Source organism: Nycticebus coucang, chromosome 2, assembly GCF_027406575.1.
Source record: "Nycticebus coucang isolate mNycCou1 chromosome 2, mNycCou1.pri, whole genome shotgun sequence".
Classification (NCBI taxonomy): Eukaryota; Metazoa; Chordata; class Mammalia; order Primates; family Lorisidae; genus Nycticebus; species Nycticebus coucang.
The window spans coordinates 23,340,707-23,355,212 of NC_069781.1; the positions used below are offsets into that span (position 1 = coordinate 23,340,707).

Genomic DNA, 14,506 nt, shown 5'->3' on the forward strand with positions numbered 1-14,506 from the left:
AGTTTGGCCGGGGCTGGGCTTGAACCCACTACCCTCGGCATATGGGGCCAGCGCCTTACTCACTGAGCCACAGGCGCCGCCCAAGTTTTTTTTTTTTTTTTTTTTATGAGAAATGATACCACCAAACTGCAATACTGGTCCAACAGTCTTATGTTTTCTTCTAAAGCAAGAAACAGAATTTGAGTAATCCAAAAGCACGAGCAGGATTAGTTAATCCAAAGCTCTTAGTTCCAAAGGAAGAGAGAGAAGGAAAAACTTCATAGGTAACTGAAATTCCACGAGTCTGTTGGCCAAGTCTCATGCGGCTATTTTTTAAGCTTATCCTTTACTTGGCCACTTCTGTTCCCTCAGTTACTACAGTTTGCCTTTGCCCTTTTTCCATTAGAAGTATGAAATATATACAAGTTCTTCTAGTGCACACTTAGAAGCACAATTCAAGCATTATGGAGTGATCCACACCAATAACCTCATCGAATCTTGGAGAATTCATTAATATAAACATAGCAGGGCACAGAAAGAGCTAAAACCCAGTTCCTCCTGTTACATTAAGATTCAAATACTTAATCTAAAGAAAAACAATAATTTTCACTCTCTTCTACGCCTACACACCGACGCAGTCATTAAAATATTCCTGTATAATCATGTTTAATCTTACTATTTTGAATCAAGTCAAAAACCTCAAAACCAGCCGTTCACGTGAAACAGAAAGACGGCCTCTTCTCCACCTCCCTAATCCCAATAACTCTGAAATCAGTTTCAAGACAGGATTCTAAACACTGTATTGTGAGTACAAACGCTAGGGCCAGTTTGTTCATAATCTTTTTTGCTGTAGCATATTTGGTAGAACTCAGGCATAGAAGCCAGTAATTTTTTAAAATTCAGAATATTACGGGAATACAAATATTTTGGTTACATGAATTGCTTTTGTACAGTTTTAGTCAAAATTCTAAAAAATTCTAAATCTAATTCTATCCCTCATCAGGATATTGTTCACTGTACCTGTTAAATGTGAATTTACTCCTCTGCTCCCCTGGTGACTCGGCCCACCTGCTTGCTTACTGTGAAGTTTTACTACCAAATGTGCACATGGGTATTCATTGATTAGTTCCAATCTAATAGTAAGTATATGTGGTGTTTGTTTTTCCATTCTTGAGAAACTTCACTAGAAGAATGATTTCCAGTTCCATCCAGATTGTTACCAAAGGTATTAGTTCACCCTTTCTGTGGCTGAGTAGCCTTTATTTATTTTTTATTTTTTTTTTGTAAAAATTTTTTTTTTTTTATTAAATCATAGCTGTGTACATTGATATGATCGTGGGGCATCATACACTAGCTTCACAGACCGTTTACCAAGTTTCACATATACCCTTGTAAGATGCTGCTAAGTAGCCTTTAAATACACCTGTTCTTTGGGGATAAATATATCATGTTTCATCAATCCACTCATGTATTGATGGGCACTTGAGCTGATTCCACATCTTTGCAATTGTGAATTGTGCTGCCATAAACATTTGAATGCACGTGTTTTTTTGATAAAATGACATTTTTTCCTTTAGGTAAATACCCAGTAGTGGGATTGCTGAATCAAATGGTAGGTGCCCTTTCAGTTCTTTGAATTATCTCTAAACTACTTTCTGTGGAGGTTGTACTCAGTTTGCCATCGCACCACAGTGTACAAGTGTTTCTTTCTTTTCATATTCATGGCAGAATCTGTGGTTTGGGTTGTTCTGTTTTGTTTTGGATAAAAGCCGTTCTCACTGGAGTTAGGTGATACCTCATTGTGGTTTTGATTGGCAATTTCCTGATGATTACAGATAATGAGTATTTTATCATATGTTTATTGGCCATTTGTCCACTTTCTTTTGAAAGTTTCTGTTCATGTCTTTTGCCCACTTTTTTTTAAAATTAAATCATAGCTATGTACACTAATGCGATCATGGGGCACCATATACTGGTTTTATAGACCGTTTGACACATTTTCATCACACCGGTTAACATAGCCTTCCTGGCATTTTCTTAGTTATTGTGTTAAGACATTTATATTCTACATTTACTAAGTTTCACATGTACCCTTGTAAGATACACCACAGGTGTAATCCCACCAATCACACTCCCTCCACCCATCCTCCCCCCTCCCTCCCCACCTTCTCCCCTTTCCCCATATTCTTAGGTTGTAACTGGGTTATAGCTTTCATATGAAAGCCATAAATTAGTTTCATAGTAGGGCTGAGTACATTGGATACTTTTTCTTCCATTCTTGAGATACTTTACTAAGAAGAATATGTTCCGGCTCCATCCATGTAAACATGACAGAGGTAAAGTCTCCATCGTTCTTGAAGGCTGCATGATATTCCATGGTGTACATATACCACAATTTATTAATCCATTCGTGGATCAATGGGCACTTGGGCTTTTTCCATGACTTAGCAATTATGAATTGGGCTGCAATAAACATTCTGGTACAAATATCTTTGTTATGATGTGATTTTTGGTCTTCTGGGTATATGCCCAGTAGAGGAATTATAGGATTGAATGGCAGATCTATTTTTATATCTCTAAGTGTTCTCCAAACATCTTTCCAAAAGAAATGTATTAATTTGCATTCCCACCAACAGTGCAGAAGTGTTCCCTTTTCTCCACATCCGCGCCAACATCTCTGGTCTTGGGATTTTGTGATATGGGCTAATCTTACTGGAGTTAGATGATATCTCAAAGTAGTTTTGATTTGCATTTCTCTGATGATTAAAGATAATGAGCATTTTTCCATATGTCTGTAGGCCGTGCACCTGTCTTCTTCAGAGAAGTTTCTCTTCAAGTCCCTTGCCCAGCCTGCGATGGGATCACTTGTTCTTTTCTTGCTTATACGTTTGAGTTCTCTGTGGATTCTGGTTATTAAACCTTTGTCGGAGACATAACCTGCAAATATCTTCTCCCATTCTGAGGGCTGTTTGCTTGCTTTACTTACTGTGTTCTTGGCTGTGCAGAAGCTTTTTAGTTTGATCAGGTACCAGTAGTGTATTTTGAAGCTGCTTCAATTGCGTGGGGGGTCCTCCTCATAAAATACTCACCCAGACCGACTTCTTCAAGGGTTTTCCCTGCACTCTCTTGTAGTATTTTTATAGTTTCATGTCTTAAGTTTAAATCTTTGATCCAGTGAGAGTCTATCTTAGTTAATGGTGAAAGGTGTGGGTCCAGTTTCAGTCTTCTACAGGTTGCCAGCCAGTTCACCCAGCACCATTTGTTAAATAGGGAATCTTTTCCCCACTGAATGTTTTTAATTGGCTTGTCAAAGATCAAATAACGATAAGTAGCTGGATTCATCTCTTGGTTCTCTATTCTGTTCCAGACATCTACTTCTGTTTTTGTGCCAGTACCATGCTGTTTTGATCACTATCGATTTATAGTATAGTCTGAGGTGAAGTCTGGTAGTGTGATTCCTCCTGCTTTGTTTTTATTTCTGAGTAATGTCTTGGCTATTCGAGGTCTTTTTCTGATTCCATATAAAACGAAGTATTATTTTTTTAAGATCTCTAAAGTATGACAGCAGAGCTTTAATAGGGATTGCATTAAAATTGTATATTGCTTTGGGTAGTATGGACATTTTAACAATATTGATTCTTCCCAGCCATGAGCATGGTATGTTTTTCCATTTGTTAACATTTTCAGCTATTTCATTTCTTAGAGTTTCATAGTTCTTTTTATAGAGATCTTTCATGTCCTTTGTTAGATAAACCCCCAAATATTTCATCTTCTTTGGCACCTCTGTGAATGGAATAGAGTCCTTAACTGTTTTTTCAGCTTGACTATTGTTGGTATATTTAAAGGCTACCGATTTATGAATGTTGATTTTGTAACCTGAGACGCTGCTGTATTCCTTGATCACTTCTAAGAGTTTTGTAGTAGAATCCCTGGTGTTTTCCAGATATACAATCATATCATCTGAGAAGAGTGAAAGTTTGATCTCTTCTGACCCTATATGAATACCCTTGATTGCCTTTTATTCCCTAATTGCGATGGCTAAAACTTCCATTACAATGTTAAAGAGCAGTGGAGACAATGGGCAGCCTTATCTGGTTCCTGATCTGAGTGGAAATGATTTCAGTTTAACTCCATTCAATATGATATTGACTGTGGGTTTGCTGTAGATGGCCTCTATCGGTTTAATAAATGTCCCTTCTATACCAATTTTCTTAAGTGTTCTGATCACGAAGGGATGCTGGATATTATCAAAAGCTTTTTCTGCATCAATTGAGAGAATCATATGGTCTTTGTTTTTTAATTTATTTATGTGCTGAATTATACTTTGGATTTATGTATATTGAACCAGCCTTGAGACCCTGGGATAAAACCGACTTGGTCATGATGTATAATTTGTTTGATGTGTTGCTGGATTCTGTTTGTTAGGATTTTGTTGAATATTTTTGCATCTATATTCATCAGTGATATTGGTCTATAATTTTCTTTTCTTGTTGGGTCTTTTCCTGGTTTGGGGATCAGGGTGATGTTTGCTTCATAGAACGTGTTGGGTAGTCTTCCTTCTTTTTCTACATTTTGGAACAGATTGAGTAATATATGTACTAATTCCTCTTTAAAGAATTCTGATGTGAAGCCATCTGGTCCTGGGCTTTTCTTTTTAGGGAGATTTTTTATGGTTGATGCTATTTCAGAACTTGATAAGGGCCTGTTCAACATTTCCACTTGATTGTGGGTAAGTCTTGGAAGGTGACATGCTTCCAAGTATTGGTCAATTTCCTTCAGATTTTCATATTTCTGAGAATAAAGTTTCTTGTAATATTCATTAAGGATTTTTTGAATTTCTGAGGAGTCTGTTGTTATTCCATCTTTGTTGTTTCTGATTGATGAAATTAGAGATTTTACTCTTTTTTTCCTGGTTAGGTTAGCCAAAGGTTTATCTATTTTATTGACCTTTTCAAAAAACCAACTTTTTGATTTATTGATCTGTTGTATAATTCTTTTGTTTTCAATTTCATTTAATTCTGCTCTAATTTTGGTTATTTCTTTTCTTCTACTGGGTTTGGGGTTGGAATGTTCTTCCTTTTCCAGTTGTTTGAGATGTCCCATTAAGTTGTTAACTTCCTCTCTTTCCGTTCTCTTGAGAAGGCTTGTAGTGCTATAAATTTCCCTCTTAAGACTGCCTTTGTGGTATCCCAGAGGTTCTGATAATTCGTGTCTTCATTGTCGTTTTGTTCCAAAAATTTGTTCTGCCCACTTTTTAATGAGATTGTTTGCTATTTTCTTGTCGATTCACTTGAGTTCTTTGCAGATTCTGGTTATCAGCTCTTTGCTGGATGTGTAGCCTGCAAATATTTTTTCTCATTCTGTAGGTTGTCTATTCCCTCTGTTGATTATTTCCTTGATTTTCCTTTGATTATTAACTTGATCTTTAAGTTAATCAAGTCTCATTTGTGAATTTTTATTGTTGCTGTGATTGCTTTTGGTGTCTTCATAAATTCTTTTCCAACGTTTTCTTCTAGAATTCTTATGGTTTTATGCTTTAAATTTAAGTCTGTTATCCATCGTGAATTACTTTTTGTGAGGGGTGACAGATGTGGACCCTGTTCCAGTCTTCTACATGTGGCTGTCCAATTATCCCAGCACCATTTATTGAATAGGAATTCTGTTCCCTAGTGTATGTTGTTGTCTGCTTTGTCAAAGATCAGATGGCCATAGGAGGATGGTTTCATATCTGGGTTTTCTGCTTTGATCCATTGGTCTATGTCTCTGCTCTTGTGCCAATACCATCCTGTTTTGGTTACTATATCCTTGTAATATAGCTCAAAATCTGGTAAAGCAATGCTTCCCAATTTGTCCTCTTAGCTTAAGGTTGCTTTGGCTTTGTGGGCTCTTCTCTGGTTCCATACAAAGCACAAAATTATTTTTTCTAGATCTGAGACTTGGGATCTTGGGACTATAAAAGACTTCTGTCTTTGCTGGCAAGCCCCTTCTGGTTTGAGGATGGCGTCATCCTGGAGAGTACCCTGGTTTCTACAGAACTCACATAGAAACAAAGCACATCTTTTCTGGTGAACCCATCTGGTTTTTCTCTGTGCACCTGATATCATATTTTGTTTGGTCTGTACCACCTAGCCTAGCATGTTTGAAACATCCTTATTTGTTTTGGTTTGGTTATGAGTATGTACAAGTAATTTGGCTTTTTTACTTTTCTGTACTCGTTTCTGAACAGCTTCCAAGAACAAAAAATAAGCATTCTAAAGGTGAGCACAGGTGGGTCAATTAAAAGTCACTAGGACAGTCACCAGCATCTGTAAGGGACTCTGGTCTATGAAGAAAACATCTCCCATGTTAAAATAAACTGGCCATGGACAGACAAGATTACTGCTAGGGCGCCTGCCAGTCTCAAAAAAATTTCCATGCAATTGGGGAAAACTTGGTTGTAGGTCAGACATCTAGGGCAAAGGCCATCTGCCAAATTAAAAAAAAAAAAAAAATTCAGTGCCATACCCTGTAGAACAAAGCACCAGTCCGAACTACTGACATTTCCAATAGGACTTACAGGATTTTCTTTTTGCTATCAAGAGATTAATAAGAAATGAGAGGAACCCTCAAAATCCTAAGGTATGACAAACCCCTGGAGACTGAAGCAGGCTATATATTCAAAACTTATGATCCATTCTCAAGTACATTTTTAAAGTGATGGACAAATAACGTAAAGGATAATTTATGACCATTATAGGAATTATTCGAATTCTCTAAACTTGATTTGCTTAGAAAACTTCAATGACAAAGGTTAAACAATCTGAATGTTCTATGCATAGAGAGGCATTTAATTTCTCTGTTTTTCTGTTTACCCTCAATCTGCTGACTTTTTCCCATATATTTAGATGAATCTGTTACTAAAGTGCACCCGGAGGTTTATTTTTCTACCAAGCCCTAACTAAAATAACTAAAGCAATTCATTTAAAACTAAACAAAGAGGTGGGGGAGGGGGAGTATGAGTGTAAAAGAGTTTTTTGTGTGTGTGTGTGTTTTTTTTTTTGTAGATCAAAGTACTATGGAAACTGCTTTGCCCAAAATTTGGTTCACTGCCTTCATAATATTGGCTGTCAGGAAAAATCAAAACCTTAACATTTAGCCACATGAATATAACCTTAATTTTGTCAGAGATATAATTTGGATCCAACTGCCTTCTCATCAACTGGTGAGTTTCTATTACCATGTTTTACTGTCTCAAGACTAGAATTTTAACGTGAAAACTATAAGATTTTTGTTTTTGTGCAACTGTGTGTTTTTGTGTCTATATATTTAACATGTAGATGATATTTAATTTACAAAGAGCTCTATTTAGGCAACTTGAAGGAAAAGAATTAAGTGCTAGAAGCAAGTAAGTCATCAGAAATGTAGTAATTAACATAAATAAATGCTTTAAGTTCTTGTGACTCGGATAAATCTTTTGTAAATAAACTAATTTTAAAATTGTTACTGCCATGTTCAGTGGTTAGGGCTCTGGCCACATGCACCGGGACTGGTGGGTTGGAACTCGGCCAGGGCCTGCTAAACAACACTGACAACAATAACAAAAACATAGCCAGGTGTTGTGGCAGGGTCTGTAGTCCCAGCTACTTAAGCCCAAGAGTTTAAGGTTGCTGTGAGCTATGATACCACAACACTCTACCGAGGGTGACATAGTGAGACTTTGTCTCAAAAAAAAAAATTGTTATTTCTTGCATAGGTTGATATTCGTACCCGATAGATGTTTTAAGGTCATAAAACTATAAATCCAGCCTTAAAAGGAAAATGAATAAGACTAGCGTAATATTGTTCATTTAATGAAAACAGATCTATCTTCTAACATAATCAGCAAAATACCCTAAACTTTAGGAAACTTACTTAAGTGAAGACCTGTTTACATGCTATAAAATGATTAACAGAAAGGCACTTTAAATAACGACCACTTCTGTCTAATAGTTCAGTTTTCATAAGTCATCTAGGTATAATTGTTAAAAAATAAATAAGGTAAATGTAAACGAGATAAAATGTTTATAAATAAACTTTTGCATGTAATTTAAAGTCTTAAAGTTACATTATGTTAAATTAAGTAATAAATTAACTAATAGACACTTACTAAATGTCTGGGTCATTTCCAAATAAGATAAAATATTGAAACATAAATTGCTTAACTTAAATTCATTCTTGGCCTTCTAAATTTTGTAAAAAAACAATAGATATTTGGGTCTGTTAATAAATATGTCTCTTCTGCATTGAATGATTGTGTAATAAAAAAGCACATTTCCAAAATTGAAAGACGTGTATTCATAAGCTGTTGGTATATGACAGACAGTTCAAAATTGCTTATTTCCATAATTCTTGACTAAAAATTATGGTTACTAAGAGTTAAAAATTTTAATTAATATATGTAACTAATATATGTAATGTGCATACCAAGTGTACTAGAAAAACTAAGATATATTACTGGTTAAAAAAAAGTTAAAAGGACGCAAAAATATTTTTTAAAAAAGAATAATTTTGTCTAATTTGGAGGTTAAAAGTTGTTTCAAAATACATATATAAGAAGAAAATAAAAATAAGATAGAAAGAAATGAGGAGAGATGCAAAAAAATTATAAATATGAGGATATATGTTTGGTAGGAAAGGTTAAAAAGATAGCTTTGTATGAAAAAGAATCTTTTGTGGTCAAAAGATAAAGGAAAAAGAAAAGTAAATTTTTGTCCTAAGGTAGAACGATTAATTGTCACAATATGAAAAAAGAAAAAAAGATAAAACAAAATTAAGGCTTAAGAAGTCATAAAATACTTGAGCAAGTGGAAAAAGGTTGGTGAAAGATGAATCTTTTGAAATAAATTTTGTGTGTAATCAAACTCTGTAAAATGAGAAGAAAAATTGTTCATAGCTTTTTCTGAAAATTTAACACAATTTTGGTATAAAACTGGCTGTCTTTGTTCACAGTAACAAAGTTTCGTGGAGTATCATCTGCTCTTGATTAAAACAAATTATAAGAGATTTTGATTTTGAATTCTAAAATCTTATTTTCTTTAAATTTTCTACCATATTATTAACCACATCTATTTCCTGTTTTACAGTTTTTGTTTAATTCCCCTAACTCTAGATTTAAAATGCTATTTGTTTCATTTAAAATAGTAATTTCATTTCTCCAAATAGTCTTTCATTTGAAGTTTTTCAGATTGATCTCTCGGAAGTTTAGCTTTTGCCAAATCTCTCTGCACGCGATTTGCTGGTCATACATCATTGCCTTCTTCCTCCCCCTGAGAGGGTACATTTTGGCTTAGTTAATCACTCTCTCCCTCAATTTTTTGATCAGTTCCTGTAATCTTCTCTGGTTCTAACTCTGCTATTGTGGCCTAACGCTGAAATGTTTGTCTTAAAGGCTTAGAAAAGTAATGCTTTCCTCCAAGCATTACTGATTCTGTACTGTTGGCTTTTTTTGGTATGTTTGAATTATTCTGTGCAGCCAGGAAATTTCATGTGCTTTACTTTTTCTGAAAGCCATGTATTCCCTTTCTCAAGGTACGAGTTTTCGTGTTTACTTCTTCTATGATAAGGTATACACTCATAACCTTGAACACACACTCTGTAGTGTCTAATTGAATTCAAACACCTTTTCAACAGGTTCAATTTCTAGGTTGCTTAAATGGGCTTCCCATGAGGAGAAGCAATCACACTGCCGGAGTTTTTTTCTTTATCTTTTGGTAATTGGCCTAGGAAAGAAAGATTTTGTGTTTTATCAAGATAATATTCTGGGCTTCATGTTGTCTTTATGAGGTTTTGTCCTGTTTAGGAAAACCAAGCTTTCAAAGAGTTAAGATTGTGTTGTTTTTAATATCCATGTAACTTGTCATATTTGCTTTTGAAGTCTTTTAATTGTCTTTCTGATAAAGTGAATGACTATTATTTCATAATGATCTGTGATTCTGTTTTAATTAAATGTTTTACAGTTTTTGACATCTTTGGTGGGCTTCCCTAGTATCAGAGTTTTAAGTTAAATGTTTTTGACCTAGAATTAACTTTGAGATTTTTCCCATTTGAAGCCCCGGGGATCTTCAAAAGATGTATCTCGCATCTTGTAGAGATGTTAAGCTAATTAGACTTATTTGATGTATTGGATTTTATGGAAAGCATTGGAGGCACAGATGGAATCAAATAACAGAGTGATGGGAAAGTTTCTTTATATGGATTTTTAAAATTTGTTTATTTACTTACTTATATTTTTAAAACCAGACCCCTCCTCTGTCACCCAGGCTGGAGGACATAATCACAGTTCATTGTGACCTCCAACTCCTGGGCTGAAGTTATACTCCCCCAATCCTCACAAGTAGTTGGAATACAGGCACATCCCATCAGGACTGGCTTTTTTTTTTTTAATTTATATAGAGATGGGGGTCTCACTATGTAGCCTAGGCTGGTCTTAAACTCCTGGCCTTTAATGATTCTCCTGCCATGACCTCCCAAAGTGCTGGGATTACAGGCATGAGCCACCATGGCCGGCTTATATGGATGTGTTATTGATGTGAGTGTTCTACTAAGTATGCAAAATCTATAATAGAAGTTTGATGGTCCTGGAGTGAGACTTTCAGTCATGATTCTGATTATTATCTTAAAATGCTGTATGCAATAGAAATAACTGAATTCCCTTGTCATTTGCTAAACTCTGATCAAATTTTTAACCCAGGAGTGTTTTCAGTCTCTGTCATCCACGGTTTTAATTCCTCTTTGAATATATCTGCAATCGAATTCATAAAAAACGACTCTGACATGTACTATTGAAGACAGGTTTCTGATAACTTCAAGAAGAATGAACTAAGTAAAAATGTCTATAACGCTAATGAAGAAACTACTAAGATAAAACAGAAGCAAAGTTAATTACATGAGATTAAATATCGTCAAATGAAGGTAGATATTTGAAACATTGTGGGGTTTTTTACTTACATGTTTTGTTTTTCAGATTTAAAGAAACTTTCTGTCTTAAACTATCTATAGTTGACAGCAATTTGGTAAAGTATACTTTTGTGAACAAAAGTGGAAACATTTACTTTTCTCTGTACTTCATTGCTCCAAAATTTGAAGATGGTGGGTATTTTTAGATTTTATGGCAATATAGTTGTTTGCATAAGTTTAATAAGAATCTGCTTTATTTATAACAAGATACAATTGGAAATATTGGTTATATTGCAAAGGTTTTGATGGAGGTGTCATATTTAATATATTTATAGATACTGACAATGTGTGAAGTCTGCCTTAATTTGGCTTTATAGTCTTGAAACTTTATAAAAGTTCAATCTGAGATTCCTATACGGTCAATTACTATTCTTGTTGCACTTAGGTTGACCAAATTTGATAAAACTGAACTTACCTTACAAACAAGTTAGCTTTACTCTGATTATCTTTGGTAGAAATCAGAATGAGTATAGAAAGAAAAATTATGTTTTTAAAGGGAAACTATAATATGCTTGTTATTAGATAGTAGCCCTGCACATTGTTTTCAAGTTATTATCTATCTGTAGGCTAAACCAGATCCTAATTTTTCTAGCTTCTTCCAATCCAATTTTCTTCCATGAAATTCTAAGAATGGGAAGTGCTCTTTCCTAAGGCCCTATAGAAGTTAGATAACTTGGTGTGAATTTCAATGGACAAGTCTCATGTCTGTTATGTGGGCCACACAGAAAGTTCACAAAACCACCCAATATCATAACCAGAGATTTTCAGACTACAAAACCAGGACAAAAAGTTGACATTGTCATGCTGTGGACAGCTTTTCCCAAGATAGTGGAACAAGATTCCCCATCACAACAGGACTCTGTCCCTCTTAATTTCTCCTTGCCTACACCTACCTTTTTTACTTGGCAGGATAATGGTGTAATTGAATTTTTTTTTTTTGAGACAGTGTCTCACTATGTCACCCTCTGTAAAGTGATGTGCTGTCACAGCTCACAGCAACCTCTAACTCTTGGGCTTAAGCGATTCTTGACTCAGCCTCCCCCGGAGCTGGAACTACAGGTGCTCACCACAAAGCCAGGCTATTTTTAGAGACAAGGTCTCACTCTGGCTCAGTCCGGTCTCCAACCTGTAAGCTCAGGCAATCCACCTGCCTCAGCCTCCCAGAGTGCTGGAATTACAGCCACCACACCTGGCCTTGGTGTAATTGAAATTTAATAATCAGTAGCTCTTGTGGGTAACTTGATGAATTGTTGGATAGGTCATGCCAAACCTAGTCCTTGCACGAAAAAAAACAAACAAGCAAACTTTTAGTCCAGTCCGTGAGTAACTTTCACAAAATCCCTAACACAATTGTCACTTTCGCCTAAATTCTATGACAATAGAGTTGCTCTGGTTTATCTATTAGCTGAACAAGGTGTTGTCTGAGCTATTGCTCATACTATCTGTTATACCTGGATATATAAATTCCCCTGGGAAGTTGATATCCGAATACACAAAATAAGAAAGCAGGCCACATTGTCACAACAGGTCTCACCTGATTCCTCATGGTCATTTTATTGATTCAAATGCTTGCCTATAAGCCTGCAATTCATGGCTCAAAACTATTCAGCAAACTGGAATTGTCATGTTACTATTAATTATACTTCATATTTTCCTTCATATATTCTATATTGAAACTTAGTACTTGTTGCCTGTCAAATTCCTACAGGAGGACAACTTTTAACAGAATAATGCTGTCCCAGAGATTTGAGATGAGGGCCCATATCTATGAAACAGACAAAATTAAACTTAACAATGAACTCCGCGTATACCTGGTCTAAGAGCTGCTCCCTTCAAAATTTCCTTATTGCTCAAAAGTAGCTAAAAGGGTTTTGACACAGACTCCTAATTGCCAACTACTTCCTCTGATGTGAGACCGAACCAAGAAGTCAGGATAGGTTATCCCGGCACGGAGAGATGATCAAACCAAATCAGAAATGCTTTCAGAGACAGATCTTCATCCACAGGAGGAAATGTGAACATTGGAAAAGTCAAAATGGAGTCACTTATGTCCAACCCTGACAAATGAAACTCAGAAAGGCCACAAGGGGAGGACACTCATGCCCTATGCTTGTTAAGAAAAACTACTACAAAAGACTCTGCAAAAATTACAACGTTGTACAAAGGTCATCACAATCTTATACCAAAAAATATATATATTTCTGTGAGGATATCTGCCCAACAACTTCCCATTCTACCTTGGGCTGACACTACCCTTGTTATTGATCCTTGTAGGGAAGGATAATTCTTCTGAAAAACTTATGTAACCCTCCTCATTTTTTTCTTTACAAACTTTTGTCTTTACCACCTTGAATATACCTGCAGGTTATTGTCATTGCCAAATAAATATCATTTCCTTTTAGAGAGCCTTTCCCACTGTTATTTACTTTGGCAGAAAAACTGAGATGACATTCAGTGTCTGCCACTCTCTGAGCTTACTCATGAGTCAGGTGGCCAGAGGCGGATGCACACAGGTTGCTGTGCTTCTGCACATGGGACCCTGCAATCCTAGTGTCATTATTGCCCCACCTATTTCCCTCTGACATTTTAGTGAGCTCCAACCTGTTTCCAGCTCCAGTATCTGCAACTCTTAGCCTGAGGCTTTTTTGCCTCCCACCAGAACTCACAAATGTGACTCTTCCCAGGTAAGAAAAAAGGAATGATAAAAGGTGACCAGGAGTTAACATCCCCAGAGAGCAGCCTTCAACCAGTGAACTAGGAGATTGGTGTATAAATACCTCTGTTCTCTCCATATCTGGATGGGATCATTCTAAGGCATGTGTTCCATGCTGGGTTTTCCCCAAGGAATTAAACTTAACTCACCCAGAGGCTGGGCGCAGTGGCTCATCTCTAAAAATAGCTGGGCGTTGTAGCAGGAGCCTGTAATTCCATCTACTTGGGAGGCTGAGGCAAAAGAATTGCTTTAGCCCAGGAATTTGAAGCTGCTGTGAGCTATGACGCCACGGCACTCTACCAAGGTGACAGAGTGAGACTCTGTTAAAAAAAAACAAAACCTGAATTCCCCCACTATGGTAACTGGCCTAATAAGGCAACTCCTCTTCCTATGTCTCTTCTGCACAGCGCTACCCTTTTTCCTTGCACCTTCTAAATAAAAACTCATGCTTAAATCCTTGCTTCTGGATCTGCTGCTGGGAAAATGGCCAGGCTCAACTGATTAGACAAGGATTGACCCTTGTCCCAAGACAGCCACTAATGGTTGACCAGAACTCTATCGTGTACATGATTATGGTTAGGCAGAGTGACCCAAATCTCTTTCTCGAGGAGCACAGAAGGAAGAAATAAAGTAGGAGAAAGAAAAGAGCAACAGATGAGCTGGATCTTAGGAGTGGTGGCATCCTGGGGGGTGGGTGACTTGTGTCCTCCTGACCCTTGATTATGTCGTCCCCTGATGTGCTTCCCTGGGAATGTTATGTGTGTGTACAGTATTTTTGTGTTGGGGAGGATGTTTGTTTTGTTTTTGTTTTTGTTTGTTTGTTTGTTCGACATGAGATCT

General features: G+C 36.3%; 1 long non-coding RNA gene across 2 annotated transcripts; it reads left to right on the forward strand.

The window, feature by feature from the left end:
- Nucleotides 1–6,502: 6,502 nt before the first annotated feature.
- On the forward strand, nt 6,503–14,120 carry LOC128571734 (uncharacterized). Of its 2 annotated transcripts, none has more exons than XR_008375954.1 (4): nt 6,503–6,597; nt 7,023–7,180; nt 10,688–11,085; nt 12,662–14,120. It is a non-coding gene; the product is annotated as an uncharacterized LOC128571734 (long non-coding RNA). The 2 variants fall into 2 exon arrangements; XR_008375955.1 differs by having other exon boundaries at nt 10,961–11,085.
- The last annotated feature ends 386 nt before the right edge of the window (nt 14,121–14,506 follow it).